Genomic DNA, 17,581 nt, shown 5'->3' with positions numbered 1-17,581 from the left:
ATTATCTGATATTAAATCTAAAATTAAATCTAAAAATATAAGGAATAGAGAAATACCTCTAGGGTAACTAGATTACCCTGTAGATGATTGCAGCAATGCCCGAGGTTCTAAAATAGCCACGCAGTCGCATGGCCTCTATCGGTATCCACTCGAGCAAGATCTAGATCATCTTCTCCTCACAAATTTTTGCTATAAAAATCAAATCTGGATCTGATCTGGAAGATCTTCAAAAGATCTTCTGAAGCTGGAGCAGCAGCTTCTCGACAAATCTCTGCAGCCTTCTAATCAAAGAGCCACCATGACTTGGACAAGCACCAGATGGATGCCCAACCTCTTGGATGTGAAGAGGGGAGGGAGAGGAGCAGAGGGGTCATGGAGAAGTGGAGGGGTTTCAGGCTTTTGCTGGGTGTTGGGTATAAAGTACCCCCCGATCGAAGTTTATAAAAGATCGATTCCTCCAGGGCTCTTCTGGCTCCCGACCTTATGTGTGGCATCTCTCCGAACACCCTCGACTGTCCGGACTTCTCCGACAATGAGTTCTTCCATTCGTCTATCGGGCCATCCCAAAAGCTCTCTGGGCCCCATTGTTAGCCGACCTTCTACAGCAACCAACTATCCTCTGAACTCCTTCCGGACTTCATCAATATCCGAGCTTCTACTACGAGCAATCTACTCCGAGCTTCTACTACGAGCAATCTACTCCGAGCTTCTACTATGAGCAGTTCTAGCCGAGCTCCTACGAGAGCCGAGCTTCTACTACGAGCGGTCTTCTCCGAACTCCTGCTACGAGCGGTCTACTCCGAACCCCTACAGCGGGTGATCTACTCTGGATCTCTACTGTAAGCAAATTCCATTCGGGCCTCTACTGTAAACAGATTTCTTTCGAACTTCCGTTACAGATAGACTTCAGCCGAGTTTCTTCAAAGCCGGATCCCGGACGAGCTTCTACCAGGGGGCAGGATCCACCAGCCAGGTCGTTACTCCGATCGAGCTCCAACAATAAGCAGCCTCCTTTCGACCTCCCACGAGAATCGGACTCCATCCGAGCTTCCACAGTGGATGGATTTCAGATGAGCTTTCGCAATAGACGGGCTCCAGCAGCTGGATTTCTACAACTGCCGATCACCCCCGGATCCCCCATACTCCTCCAGCAGGCGAGCCTCCCCAACGCCATCCGAAGTCCACCATCGGCCGACCTTCTGCCAAGTTCCTCATGAAACTGGATTTCTCCAGTGGATAATATTCGGACGAGCTTCCACGCCAGGCAGATCCTAGACAGACTTCCCTAGCAATTGGGCTCCTATCAGACTTCGCCAACTGAAAGTCTTCATCCGAGTCTCTACAGTAGATGGTTCTCACCTGTAACCTCAGCGCCCAAGGCCTCCGACCACAGTAGGCTCGTCAGCGACCTCGAAAATGTCCGAGCTTCTCCTGGATCGATGAGACAGAGAGTCATTCCACTCCCTCAGACATCCCAGTCGAGCTTCAGCTGACAAATCGAACTCCCTGGCAAGCCACGATAAGGGTCGCTACCCTGCTCCACTCTCTGCAACGGATTTCATGTGGCTCCACCACTCTCTGGCAAGCCACGATGAGGGCCGCTCCCTGCTCCACTCTCTGCAACGGATTCTACGCGGCTCCACTACTCTCTGGCAAGTCACGACAATGGCCCCCACTCCACTCTCTGTAACCAACTCCACATGGCCCTGAATGACCCCTGACACCACTACTCTCCGTAACAAACTCCAGGCAGCTCTGAACAGCCCACTATCAGGCAGTTACAGATGTTGCTGTCAATCGGTTACACTCTCCATCTATAAATAAGGACCCCCAGATATGTTCTTCTCTAAGCTGGTAACTCTATCTCGAAACTCTACCAAAATTTTCCCTCGAGCACTCCATTTCTGTTGAAGCAGAGTACTGACTTAAGCGTCGGAGGATCTTGCCGGAGCACCCCCACCTCCGGTTTAGACTTTCTTTGCAGGTCTTGATGGTGGCCGCGGTCATCCCAGCTCTAGCTTCTCCAACTTCGACAGAATTCTGCACCAATAGAATTGGCACTAGAGGAAGGGGCCTGTGTCTTTGCAGTACCCTTGTTCTTAAAGGAGTGCTCAACGAGACTGATTCCGGTCATCTTTTCTGACATCCTCTTCTCCTTCTTCTACTAGATCTTCACCCGATGCCTCCCCACAAAGCATCCACCAAGCGATCCACGGCCTCTGCGATCAGATCTCAGGCTCCGGCCTCACCTCCAGTTTTCTAGGCTGCTCCTCCTCCTCCGACAATGGCAGTTGGCGTGGAGCAATTCGACCTGCTGGTTCAGCAGGTCAGAGGCCTCACTAAAGCGGTGCAGGCCATGCAACAGCAACAACAGCCGCAGGCGTCGGTGCGGTTGGAGAGAATTCATCGGAATTCCAAAATTCGGTGGTAGGGCGGGCCACTTGGGCCAGTCACCCCATCTTTCCCGAAAAGACAAATTCGAGGGTGGAGAGCCCTCAGTCCGATCATGATTCTACTCCTGGAGGATCTCTACCTCCATTCTGCCCGAAGACCCTCGAGACCCACGGTCGAGAGGACATCCTGGATCGAAAGCTCCAAGAGATGAACCGGCGGATCGAAGAACTCCGCCACGCTCCCCCTGCTTATGGTGAGGACATCTATACTGACCCTCCCTTCTCTCAAATGATCATGCAGGAATCGATCCCGCCAAACTTCAAGCTCCCCCAATTCGAAAGCTATGACGGGACCTCAGACCCGATCGACCACCTAGAGGCCTTCTGGACAACGATGCTGCTTCATGGCACGCCAGACGCCATTCTGTGCCGAGCTTTTCCATCCACCCTGAAGGGAGCAGCAAGGAACTGGTACTCGATGTTAAAGCTGGGTACCATCTTTTCCTTTGATCAGATGAGCCACCAGTTCGTGACTCATTTTGTTAAAAGCCGGCATCTCCGGAGAGGTTCGGAGTCCCTCATCAACATCAAGCAAAGGGAGGGGAAATCCATCCGGACTTACGTCAATCGTTTCAACGTCGCTGCGTTGGAGGTCCAAAACTTGGACCAATCGATCGCGATGGCTGCTCTGAAAGGCAGCCTTCAAAGAACAACCTTTTATTCTCTTTGAAAAAGAAGTACCCCAGAGATTTTGCCAATTTGCTAGCTCGGGCCGAAGGATATGCCAGAGCAGAAGAAGCCTTCAAGATGAAGGATGAGGAGACCGCGAGAGAGCGGCAGGCGAGAGACTCGAGCAAGCCCACAGTTGAAAAAGGGCCGAGTGAAGCTCGACCATGCTCTCGAACTCCTCCTGGGCACAGGCACGCCTGGACTCCTCCCTGAGCTCCTAAATAGAGAAGCCCAGACCGTCGAGTTCGGCGAGGCTCTCTGATGTATTGCATTTTTATAGTAATTATTATTATTAGTTTTTAATGATTTTGATGAAATTGATATAATAATTAACTAAATAAATATAAGAACCTGATATGTTTTATGTCAATTGCAGGTAATTGAGCCAGGTCACACCTAATTGGTCTTAACCATATTTTAAAGGTCAAATTAAGTGAAATTAGTTGAGTCCGATTCAGCAGGTTTGTCATCCGGAGTCATCAGGTCTTGCATCAAAATCAGAGTCCATCTCAAAGCAAAATAACCAAATCAAGATATCAATGGACCCCACACCTTATCCTTTTTGGTATCATCAGCCAGAAAAGAAACTAGAGGTGCAGAAAATAAATCAAGCAGTTAATCTCTCCCGTCTAGTCAACCAATCTAAATTCTGGATATTTTGGTGTGAGGACCCCTAAAAGGCAAGCTATAGGACTCCAAATTGAGCAAGATTAGATCCTACATAATTTTGAGAGAAGCAAGAAAGGAACATAATTTACAGAATTAAATTTAGATTCCAGATGAGGTGGCTACAGTAGGTTGAAGTTGGTAACAATGTTGGACACAACAAGAAACACCCGATACACCCAGATTCTTCTTAGTGTTTCTTGGCACAAAGATCCAATATGGCAACCAATTTTGGGTGGAAAAGAGCTATCTTGGAAAGAATTAAATGAAAAAAAATCAGAGTCCAAACTAATTCTGCATGAGGAGCAAACTTAGAAAGAATTGGAACCAATTCTTGGAAAACTTGATTTGGGCAGCCAAAACCTTACTTTGTTTTGCAGATTTTGTGGACCCAGGAAGGAAGAAATTCTTCTCCTCTAATTAACCATGCCTCCTTTCCTTCTTTTACTATGGAAATCATAATAAAATCAAAAAATTTGGGCAGCATAAGGAGTAGATGGCTGGTGGTTGCTTAAAGCCTATCCAAAGGAGGAGAGATTCTATATCAAATAGAAAGAATGATATATAGAATAAAATCATGAAAAAAATACCACCTTAACCCTAGCCCTAGCCCTATTTAAGGATCCTAAAAAACCAGCAAGAGGGGGAGGAGAATCATCTTTGAAAGCTAGAAATCAAGCAAGGAGAGTTTGGAGTATCTGGAAGATTTGAAGAGAGGATTCATTCAGCTCTGCAATTCCTTCAGAGTTTTTAATTCTTTCTCTTGTTTACTTTGAATTTATTTTCTAGAACTCATTGTTAGATGATTTTGGAGTTTTATTCAAGTAAACTTGAGTTTTATTTTGATATGATGAAAAGCTAAATTTCTAGCTAGGGTACCTGATGTAGCTTGGATTAAATTTCAATTCCAGAATCTTGTATTAATTTTCTTTGTTAATGTAATTGTTTGTTATTTACACTTAATACTTTTAAGTATTATTATCTTTGGTACTTGATTGATTTTGATTTATAATTGGTACTGGGAAGGAAGATTATAAATTAGAGTTAATAACAAACATCATAGGAATAATAATTGGAGTGGGAGCAGAAGATTTGACCTGTGGGATCTTGGAAATAATCACTATGCTTATTAAACTAATTGAAATCTATTTTACTATTGGAAGATAGATTATAGGTTTTAATTAGTATATTTAATAAGACTCGGGAGAGATTATTAAATAATTTAGGATTATTTATCCTTGCATTAATAATTAAATTTGGATTATTAATCGGAATAGCTGGAATTGATAATTGGTCCAAGTGAAATCAGATATACCCTAGTGCTTTATCAATCGAATTTTGATTCAGCTTTCATTGAGTTCTTTAGAGTTAATTTTATTTTTCACTGTCATTCAGTTTCGATCGTTTAGATATTAGTAAAATTAGCATTCATTTTTGATAATTAAACTCAGTCCTCGTGGGAACGATCTCTTATTTATCATTATATTACTTGAGCGATTTCGTACACTTGCGAAATAGGCTATCAAGTTTTTGACGCCGTTGCCGGAGATTGGTGCTTTAATATCAAGAATAGTTGATTTTACTAGTAATCTAGATATTTTATTTCTTAGATATTTAAAAAAAAAATCACTGATATTTCATAATGCTTAACTAATATAGTATAACCAAAAATATATAAAAAAAAAATTAAACTTGATTGGATATCTTGTTTCTTTGCATTGCATCTCCATAATTAACTTTAAGGGCACTTAACCCATTAATCAGATAAGGTGGGGATTTGATCACCCTTCCTTAGCCCAAAAATCACATCCTTCATCCTGCATAACCTAGACCTTAATCTAAAATCAATTAAATGTTGGCCCTAGGATATTCGAGCTCAATAGGACAACAAAGTCCTAAAGTTAGACCGGGTTTGAATTGATTAATTGCTCGGTGTCTAAGGCAAGTGGTTTAAGAAGGTGATTTTCAATTGGTTCCATTGTCTGACCTGGCCAACTCAGTTGGTGTCTAAGGAAAGCAACAAGCAGGGGACCTCCCACATCTTACACTTACCTGGCCGAGATAGTTAGTCAGTTTTGGGCTTGGAGTGCTTGAAGGCGATCTTGGAACAGTTAGGAGCTGTCTAGATCTAGGTTAACCCTAGGATAGAAAGTCCATTTTGTGCTAACTTATTTGGCATTAAAATTTAAATCTAATTAAAATACTCTTCTCTTTCATCTCTAGATTTAGGACTCCTCAGGACTCATCTCTAGAACTCTTTTCTCTCTCTTCCTCTTCTCTCTTGTCTTAAAAAAAAAAGGATAATAATCTTTCAAAATTACAACTTGGAAAAGAGAATCGGGTCACTTGTGAGAATTGAATCAAATCCCATTTCAAGTCAAAAAATTGAACGCACTTGTAAACAAAACATTAAAGCGTCAGAGAAGGGAAGAAATCTGAGGCAAAAGTAGATCCAGAAATGGCTGAAGATCCAAGGAGAGAAGTAATCCTAGTAGGGAATAATGAGGTTGCTAGAGAGGCAAACCCCAAGGCACTGCTGGATTATGCCATGCCTACCATGAATGGAGCTTCATCTAGCATCACAAGACCACCTGTGCAAGCAAACAACTTTGAGATCAAGCCTACTTTGATCCAAATGATCCAGACAGCAGTTCAGTTTGGAGGATTGCCCAATGATGACCCTAATGCGCACATTGCAAACTTCTTGGAGATATGTGATACCCTTAAGCATAATGGAGTGTCAGATGATGCAATTCGGTTAATATTGTTCCCGTTTTCACTTAGAGACAAGGCCAAAGCATGGTTACAGTCTCTTCCTGCTGGCTCGATCACCACTTGGAATGACTTAGCACAAAAATTTTTGGCAAAATTCTTTCCACCTGCTAAGACTGCCAAGTGAGGACTGACATCCAAACCTTCGTGCAATTCAACATGGAGACCTTATATGAAGCCTGGGAAAGGTTCAAGGATCTGCTTAGGAGGTGTCCACACCACGGGCTGCCTAAATGGTTGGTGTGCAAACCTTCTACAATGGGCTGAACAACCATACCAGAATTAATATTGATGCTGCTGCTGGAGGTTCATTGATGGGAAGTCGCTTGATGAGGCTTATGATCTTTTGAGGAAATGGCCAACAACAATTACCAATGGCCCAATGAGAGAAACATGGCGAGGAGACCTGCGGAGTTCATGAGATAGATGCTATTACTGCACTCAATGCAAAGGTAGACACTCTTTTAAAAAAATAGATCATTTGTCTATTAATGCTGTCAATACTGTGTGCAGACCTGTGAGATGTGTTCTGGGCAACATGCTACTCGAGATTGCCCGATTGACAGCTCATTCATGCCTCCAGTACAAGAACAAGTGCAATATGTGGCAAACCAAGGAAGGCAACAGAACAATCCATACTCAAACACCTACACGCTGCCTGGAAGAACATCCAAATTTTTTCTGAGAAAATCAACAGCAACAACAGAATTATCAGAATAGAGGACCACCTGGTTTTTCCAAGCAAGAAAAGAAGTCTAACCTGGAAGAATTGGTTGCAACTCTCACCAAGGCCACTACTGATTTCATGGGTGAAACTAAGGCAAACTTTCAAAACCAGCAAGCTGCCATTAAAAACTTGGAAATACAAATGGGACAGTTGGCCAACATGGTAGCTAACAGAACTCAAGGGTCATTGCCTAGCAATACTGAAACGAACCCGAAGGAGCATGTGAAGACAATTACCTTGAGGAGTGGAAAACAACTAGGGGAACAACAAGGGAAACAAGAACAAGTAAAGGAACAAACTCAAGAAGAGACTATGGTCAAAGAGAAGCTAAAAGAGAAAAAGGAAGAGCCAGTAAAGCCCTACAATCCACCAGTTCCTTTTCCTCAAAGGCTCAAGCAAAGTAAGGATGAAAGAACTTTCTGAAGTTTTTGGAGGTCTTCAAGAAACTACACATAAATATTCCATTTGCGGAGGCATTAGCTCAGATGCCTAGCTATGCCAAATTCTTGAAGGACATCCTTTCCAAAAAGAGAAGGATAGAGGACCATGAGACAGTCATGCTCACCGAAGAGTGCAGTGCAATCATTCAGAACAAGTTGCCATCAAAATTAAAGGATCAGGGAGTTTTACAATTCTATGCAATATTGGCAATATCGAATTCACTAAAGCATTGTGCGATTTAGGTGCTAGCATTAACTTAATGCCTTTATCTGTTTTCAGGAAGCTTGGACTAGGGGATGTGAAACCGACCAGTGTCTCATTACAACTAGCTGATCGATCGGTGACATATCCTAAAGGCATAGTGGAGGATGTATTAGTCAAGGTGGACAAATTTATCTTCCAGTGGATTTCATTGTCTTGGATATGGAGGAAGATAGAGAGGTTTCTTTGATATTGGGGCGTCCATTCCTTGCAACTGGCAAGGCACTTATAGATGTCCATGAGGGTAAGCTTACTTTAAGAGTGGGACAAGAAGAGGTAATTTTTAACGTGCTTAATTCTTCTAAATATCCTCTTGAGAATGATGAATATTTTAGATTAGATGTGATTAATAAATTTGGTTAGTGAAATAATTGACAATTCTGAATATGACTTGATTGATGGTGTTAAAAATAAACAGCATGTTGATGTATTAAATGATGTTGAGAAAATACAGGATTAGTAGAGGCTAAGCCAAACCCCAAGCTTGAGCTTAAGCAGCTCCCTTCTCACTTAAGATATGCATTCTTAGGAGACTCATCTATTTTTTCTGTCATTATATCTGCTCATTTGTCTGCTGAACAAGAGAAAAAATTGTTGCATGTGTTGAAAAAGCATAAGAAAGCACTAGGCTGGTCTATTGATGATATTAAGGGAATTAGTCCCAGTATATGCATGCATAAAATTTTAATGGAAGAAAACTACAAACCTTCAATTGAGCATCAACGTAGGTTAAATCCTAATATGAAGGAAGTAGTTAGAGCTGAAGTAATGAAATTACTTGATGCAGGAATTATCTACCCTATTTCTGATAGTAGTTGGGTGAGTCCTGTTCAAGTAGTTCCTAAGAAAGGGGGATGACTGTTATTACAAATAATAAAAATGAGCTGATACCCACTAGAACAGTCACTGGTTGGCGTGTGTGTATTGATTATAGAAGTTAAACAAAGCCACACGAAAGGACCATTTTCTTTGCCTTTTATTGACCAGATGCTTGAGAGATTGTCCGGATATCCCTTCTACTATTTTTTAGATGGTTATTCAGGATATTTTCAAATTTCTATTGTACCTGAGGATCAAGAAAAAACTATATTTACTTGTCCATATGGAACATTTGCATATAGGAGAATGCCATTTGGGTTATGTAATGCACCTGCAACTTTTCAAAGATGTATGATGTCTATATTCTCTGATATGGTTGAAAAATTCATTGAAATCTTTATGGATGATTTTTTATTTTTGATCCTTCTTTTGATATGTGTTTGACTAACCTCTCCAAGTTCTACAGCATTGTGAAGAAACTAATCTTGTGTTGAACTGGAGAAATGTCATTTTATGGTGCAGGAAGGAGTAGTTTTAGGCCATAAGATTTCATCTAGAGGGATAGAAGTAGACAAAGCAAAGGTGGAGGTCATTGAGAAATTACCACCACCAACATCTGTTAAAGGAGTGAGGAGTTTCTTAGGGCATACTGGCTTCTATAGAAGATTTATAAAAGACTTCTCTAAAATTACCAAACCTCTTTGTAATTTATTGATCAAGGATGCACCTTTTAAAATTACTGATGAGTGTTTGGTTGCTTTTAATAGGTTAAAGAGAGAATTAATCTCAGCTCCTATCATCACTGCACCTGACTGGAATCTACCATTTGAACTCATGTGTGATGCAAGCGACTATGCTATAGGAGCAGTCTTGGGACAAAGAAAGGAGAATAGACTTCATGTGGTGTACTATGCGAGTCGAACACTGAATAATGCACAGTTGAAACTATGCCACCACAGAGAAAGAGTTGCTCGCCATTGTTTTTGCTTTTGATAAATTTAGGCCATATCTTATAGGAGCAAAAATAATAGTTTATACTGATCACTCAGCAATTAAATATTTACTTGAAAAGAAGGATGCGAAACCGAGACTAATTCGTTGGGTGCTCTTATTGCAGGAATTTGACTTGGAGATTAGGGACAAGAAAGGAGCAGAAAATCTTGTAGCAGATCACTTGTCTCGGTTAGAGTTAAGTAAAGAAATTGAGAACACTGAGGTACCCATTAATGAGTCATTCCCTGATGAGCAATTATTTGCATTACTCACATCTAGTACACCCTGGTATGCTGATATTGTTAATTTTAAGGCATGTGATATTATTCCTCCGAAATTTAATTACCAGCAAAAAAAAAATTTTTACATGATGCAAAATATTATTTTTGGGAGGATCCATATTTATATAAGTATTGTCCAGATCAGCTTATTAGGAAATGTGTGCCTGATAATGAAATTAAAAATATTTTAAAACACTGCCATTCATTAGAGTGTGGAGGCCATTTTGGACCAACAAAATAGCTGCTAAAGTATTACAGTGTGATTTTTATTGGCCTAACCTGTTTAAAGATGCTATTGCTTTTGTTTCTTCTTGTGACCGATGTCAAAGAACTGAAAATATTTCTTTTAGACAGAAAATGCCACTAACCAATATCCTTGAAGTAGAATGTTCGATGTGTGGGGATTAGATTTTATGGGGCCTTTTCCACCTTCTCATTCAAATCAATACATCCTGGTGGCGGTGGATTATGTATCCAAATGGATTGAGGCAGTAGCACTTCCCTCTAATGATGCCAAGAGTGTGCTCAAGTTCTTAAAGAAATACATATTCACACACTTTGGTATTCCAAGGCTATCATCACGGATGGAGGTAAGCATTTTTGTAATCGTTATTTGGATTCTCTATTGACAAAATATGGTGTTACTCATCGTGTAGGAACACCATATCATCCCCAAACAAGTGGACAAGTAGAGATTCTCCAATCGTGAAATTAAAAGAATATTGGAGACTACTGTCAACTCATCAAGAAAGGACTGGTCCCTAAAATTAGATGATGCGTTATGGGCATATAGAACAGCATTCAAAATGCCAATTGGGATGTCCCGTATCGTCTAGTTTATGGAAAAGCATGCCATTTACCTGTGGAGCTAGAGCATCGAGCTTACTGGGCAACTAGGTTGCTAAATTTCAATATGGAAGCTGCTGGGGAGAAAAGGTCATTACAGCTTAATGAACTTGATGAGTTCCGCCTCCATGCATATGAAAATGCAAGAATTTACAAGGAGAGAATGAAAAGATGGCATGACAAGCATATTGTGAGGCATGGAATTCCAAGCAGGACAAAAGGTGTTGCTGTATAACTCCCGTCTAAAGCTATTTTCAGGCAAGCTCCGATCTAGGTGGTCAGGTCCATTTGAGATTATACAAGTTTTTTCACATGGAGCTGTTGAGCTGAAGAGTGGTGATAGGACCTTCAAGGTCAATGGGCAAAGGTTGAAGGAATACATAGATGGAGGATTTGAGCAACCAAAAACCTCCATATCACTGACATAATGCATTGGAATAGTCAAGCTAACGACTATAAACTAGCACTTCTTGGGAGGCAACCCAAGCAAAATTCTTTTTATTTTCTTTATTTTTTGAGTCAATTTTAATCCTCACTATATTTTCAAGGTTTGAATGGATGTTGTTCACTTTTTGTAGGCCACATTGAAGAAGACAAGAGAGATAAATGACTGAGGACGATTGCAAACTCGCACAAGCGCATAGGCACGCTACAAAGGGGAGTACCCCTAACCTTTAAGAATGCCTTGCTATAATATGTATTGTGATGATGATCTTGTCATTGAGCACAATGTCCAATTCAGATTTGGGGATGCATTTGCATGAGCATTTCGTGTTAATAATATAGGATTGCCATTATGTTTGCATCTTTGTCTTTATTTTTTAATAAAATTTAATTAAAAAAAAAATTAGAATGTTGATTCATTGATCACTTGTAAGGATATAGAGGGGGACAATTTTACTTTTGTGTTATTGTTTGGCTATCTTAGCTTTAAATTTGGAAGTCAAATTCAGGGATTGACTATTTTAAACTTGTAAATACTTAAATAAAATCTCGTATAGGAGATAGTTACTTTGCTTCGCCAATCCTATTTGTGAGCTTTGTTGCAATAAAATGTAGACAATTTACTTGGGAGAAATGATATAGGCATTCCTTTGGCATACCCTTTTTGACCCCTTGTATTTTCTTTTCATCCTATCTCATATCTACTGTTCATATTTTTTGAGAATAAATTGATTATAATGGTTAGAGCATACTGAATTTTTAGTTTTTTTTCCATTCAAAAAAAAAAAAAAGTACAATCTACTCTGCTGTTTCAAGTTGCCTAGTAACTAGGAGCATTCATGAGCCCCATGTTTGCTTTTACGTCAAACAGTGACTTGAATTATGAGTATGCAAAGCACTTTGAGTATATGACTTGCTGAGTAACCGGGTGCCTTCATCGCCAATGTCGGTATTCGCATAAAAAGGCAAATGATGACTTAAGGAAGAGTGCCAAAGTGTATAGGCTGTTCTAAAAATATAAAATAAAATAAATAAAGGAAGGGATGTAAAGTATAAGTAATTGAGTATGCTCTGATTTATTTGGTTGATTTATTTTCTTTTACTTATGTGACCATAACCATCATTCTTGTTGCTTGCTTTCCATTTTTTAACCCGAAAAAGTCCTATTGATCTCTTGAGTACGTTGTTTGCACTATTGGAGATGGGCTGATAGGATTTTGCATTCAGGATTGGATGTTTGAACCAAATTATTTTATTAAAACCTAAAGGAAGCAGGGTAGCTATTGATTGTGCGTAATTTTGTTTGAGTATGAATGAGTTTGGAATAGTTAGCTTGTGGTTTGCCTTTCGATTTTGGGTTGAGGTGGTTAAGCCATGGCATTTGGGTATTACTCCTTTGTGTCTAGATGGATTTTGAGTATATTAATGTTAAATAAAGTTTTTAGCATTAATTTTTTGAGATTCTCCATTTTTGATTTGGACTTTTCTTTTGCTTGGGGACAACCAAAAACTTAAGTTTGGGGTATTTGATGTATTGCATTTTTATAGTAATTATTATTATTAGTTTTAATGATTTTGATGAAATTGATATAATAATTAACTAAATAAATATAAGAACCTGATATGTTTTATGTCAATTGTAGGTAATTGAGCCAGGTCACACCTAATTGGGCTTAACCATATTTTAAAGGTCAAATTAAGTGAAATTGGTTGAGTCCGATTCAGCAGGGTTTGTCATCCGGAGTCATCAGGTCTTGCATCAAAATCAGAGTCCACCTCAAAGCAGAATAACCAAATCAAGATATCAATGGACCCACACCTTATCCTTTTTGGCATCATCAGACAGAAAAGAAACTAGAGGTGCAGGAAATAAATCAAGCAGTTAATCTCTCCCATCTAGTCAACCAATCTAAATTCTGGATATTTTTGATGTGAGGACCCCTAAAAAGGCAAGCTACAGGACTCCAAATTGAGCAAGATTAGATCCTACAGAATTTTGAGAGAAGCAAGAAAGGAACATAATTTATAGAATTAAATTTAGATTCCAGATGAGGTGGCTACAGTAGGTTGAAGTTGGTAACAATGTTGGACACAACAAGAAACACCCGATACACCCAGATTCTCTTAGTGTTTCTTGGCACAAAGATCTGATATGGCAACCAATTTTGGGTGGCAAAGAGCTATCTTGGAAAGAATTAAATGAAGAAAATTAGAGTCCAAACTAATTCTGCATGAGGAGCAAACTTAGAAAGAATTGGAAACCAATTCTTGGAAACTTGATTTGGGCAGCCGAAACCTTACTTTGTTTTGCAGATTTTGTGGACCCAGGAAGGAAGAAATTCTTCTTCTCTAATTAACCATGCCTCCTTTCCTTCTTTTACTATGGAAATCATAATAAAATCAAAAAATTTGGGCAGCATAAGGAGTAGATGGCTGGTGGTTGCTTAAGCCTATCCAAAGGAGGAGAGATTCTATACAAATAGAAAGAATGATATATAGAATAAAATCATGGGAAAAAATACCACCTTAACCCTAGCCCTAGCCCTATTTAAGGATCCTAAAACACCAGCAAGAGGGGAGGAGAATCATCTTTGAAAGCTAGAAATCAAGCAAGGAGAGTTTGGAGTATCTGGAAGATTTGAGAGAGGATTCATTCGCTCTGCAATTCCTTCAGAGTTTTTAATTCTTTCTCTTGTTTACTTTGAATTTATTTTTCTAGAACTCATTGTTATGATGATTTTGGAGTTTTATTCAAGTAAACTTGAGTTTTATTTTGATATGATGAAAAAGCTAAATTTCTAGCTAGGGTACCTGATGTAGCTTGGATTTAATTTCAATTCAGAATCTTGTATTAATTTTCTTTGTTAATGCAATTATTTTGTTATTTGCACTTAATGCTTTTAAGTATTATTATCTTTGGTACTTGATTGATTTTGATTTATAATTGGTACTGGGAAGGAAGATTATAAAATTAGAGTTAATAACAAACATCATAGGAATAATAATTGGAGCGGGAGCAGAAGATTTGACCTGTGGGATCTTGGAAATAATCACTGTGCTTATTGAACTAATTAAAATCTATTTTACTATTGGAAGATAGATTATAGTTTTAATTAGTATATTTAATAAGACTCGGGAGAGATTATTAAATAATTTAGGATTATTTATCCTTGCATTAATAATTAAATTTGGATTATTAATCGGAATAGCTGGAATTGATAATTGGTCCAAGTGAAATCAGATATACCTAGTGCTTTATCAATCGAATTTTGATTCAGCTTTCATTGAGTTCTTTAGAGTTAATTTTATTTTCTCACTGTCATTCCAGTTTCGATCATTTAGATATTAGTAAAATTAGCATTCATTTTTTATAATTAAACTCAGTCCTCGTGGGAACGATCTCTTATTTATCATTATATTACTTGAGCGATTTCGTGCACTTGCGAAATAGGCTATCATTCTCTATGAAAGATCTAGGAGAGGCATCCTTTATACTGGGTATTAAGGTCTATAGAGATAGACCAAATAGGATGCTAGGACTTTCACAGAAGATGTACATAGAGGAGGTGCTAAAGAGGTTTAGCATGAAAAACTCCAAAAGAGGTTTATTGCCTTTTAGACATGGCATTCATCTCTCCAAGAAGATGTGCCCTAGCACACCTGAGGAAGATTGAACCGCATGAGCAAGATCTCTTATGCTTTGGCAATAGGGAACCTCATGTATGCCATGCTATGTACAACGACCTGATATAGCCCATGCTGTGAGTGTCACAAGCAGATATCAGTCGAATCCAAGCGAAGAGCACTGGACTTCTGTGAAATATATCCTTAAGTACTTGAGAAGGACTAAGGATATGTTTCTAGTCTTTGGAATGGAGAACTCCAGATTCAGGGATTTACAGACTCAGACTTTATGTCTGATATAGATGATCGAAGTTGACATCTGGGAATCTGTTCATTTGTAATGGTGGTGCAGTTAGCTGGAAAGAGTTCCAAGCAAATGGTGATTGCAGATTTCACCATGGAGGCAGAGTACATTGCTGCATCGAAGCTGTGAAGGAGGTATTCTGGTACAAGAAGTTTGCCGCAGAGCTTGGAGTGATGTCAACAGATGCCATACCTCTTTACTGCGATGATAATGGCACCATAGCCCTAGCTAAGGAGCCAAGTGTCTCACCAGAAGTCCAAGCACATCGAGCGGCGATTCCATCTGATCCGGATTACCTCGAAAAAGATTATGTCGAGGTCAGAGAGTCGACTCCACAGATAATATGGCAGACCTGCTGACTAAGCCATTGGGCCAACAGAAGATCAAAGCCCACCTTGAGAAAGATGGGACTTAGATATGTAGCCAATTGGCATTAGATCAAGTGGGAGTTCAAACAAGGGTTAGGGTCTGGATGTCATCAATTGGCTAGTCCAATTGATTTGGATAAGATCTAATTAGGTTCAAGAAAATCATGCTAGCACTCAATTGAGCCTAACTTTCTCCTCGTATAATCTTTTCTGTCTCTACTGAGGCCAAATTGATCTGGCTCATCCAAAGAATCTTAGGAAGGTTTCTCTCAATCTAATTGAACTTGTCCAGCTCAGAAAAGGCTTGTCTTAATTCATGAGATGAATTTAAGACAACACCTGCTAATTTCTAGCACCTGCCAATTTCATTTTAGGACATCTTCAGAAGTTGACATATGGGTCTTAAACTGAAGAGGACTTATTAGAGGATTTTTGTGGATGTCCACAATGCCTAAACCTAATCAAATTGGATGCCATAATCAGATTATGGTGTGAGCCCAATTGGATTTAAGTGGGTGCCTCAAATGGATAAGAACCAAAGAGTCCAGATAAACTTGGACTCTTTGGCACCACTCTATTTGTGCTTATCCAATGATGGCGCCACCTATTGGAGATAAGGTGGGTTCTTATCTGATATGATCAAATGAACATCACTCCACCAATCAAATTTTTTTCAAAATTTGTTGGAATTTTTTGATTGGTTGAATGATGTGGCACTGCGCAGTGTACAGAAAATTATATAAACCCTGCTGCACCTAGGATTTTGATGTAGAACTTGTTTTATGCAAAAAACCTATTAGCTGCTGCCTCCTCTTCTCTTCTCCACATCCTCCCTGCTCTCCTTTCTCCCCTCTTCACGTCCAAGAAGTTGGACATTCATCTGGCATAGGTGCAAGGCGTGGTGATGCCTGGAACAGAAGGCTGCAGGACATCTTCGATAGGCTGCTGCTCCAAACTTCAGAAGGAGTTCTGAAAGTACTTCCAAATCAGATATTGATCTGATTTTGGAATGTAGAATTGCAAGGAGAAGATGTTTCATATCCTACTTGAGTGGATACTGGTAGAGGCCAGACACTTGCGTGGCTACATCAGAACCTCAGACAGTGCTGCGATCATCTACATGTAATTAGATTACCTTTGAGGTATGTCTATGTTTCTCATACTTTTAGATTTAATTTTGAAATTAAAATATCAGATAATAAAATTAGATCTAATAGACATCAGATCTGAAATAGTATAAGATAAAATTTAAAATTTATTCCATCCCAAATTTGATGAAATCTAGAAGAAATCCTACACAGAGGAAAAGCATTTCCTCCTTCAAGTGGTATCAGAGCCAGGTTGTTGGCTCTATTTCAGATCTATTTTAGATCTAATTTTAATTTTAATCTATCTAATATTAAATAATTTTAAGATTTTACATCAGATATGATAAGATCTGAAATTAAAATATTTACAATTAAATCTAAGAAGATCAAACATGCATGAGATGCATAACTAGACTAGGATTAATTGAATCCATGAATAGTCTTAAGTTTTATATTTTAATGAGATTAAAATATGAATTAAATATAATTTATTTTTTATTTTTTTTGATGTATAATTGTTATAATCAGATCAAAAAATAAAAAAAAAAATTATAATTATTTCATAAAATTGATCTGTTGCATGCCTAGACTGGTTGTAGAATTGTTCTAGTAATTTATCTAGAGTAGTTTTTATTTTGAATAGTTCAATTTAAATTCTATTTCTCAGATATTACATGTGATGTATCAGATCTGAAAGTATGTTAATTAGATTAATTTTTGATACATGAGATGTATGCAAAGCATGTATTAGTTAGATCTTAAATTGTATATGTGATATGTTAATTTAGATCTAACCTAGTTTTGTATTTAAAATTTATATTTCTG

This window comes from Elaeis guineensis, chromosome 8, assembly GCF_000442705.2.
Source record: "Elaeis guineensis isolate ETL-2024a chromosome 8, EG11, whole genome shotgun sequence".
NCBI lineage: Eukaryota > Viridiplantae > Streptophyta > Magnoliopsida > Arecales > Arecaceae > Elaeis > Elaeis guineensis.
Note: the sequence above shows the minus strand (reverse complement) of the source record.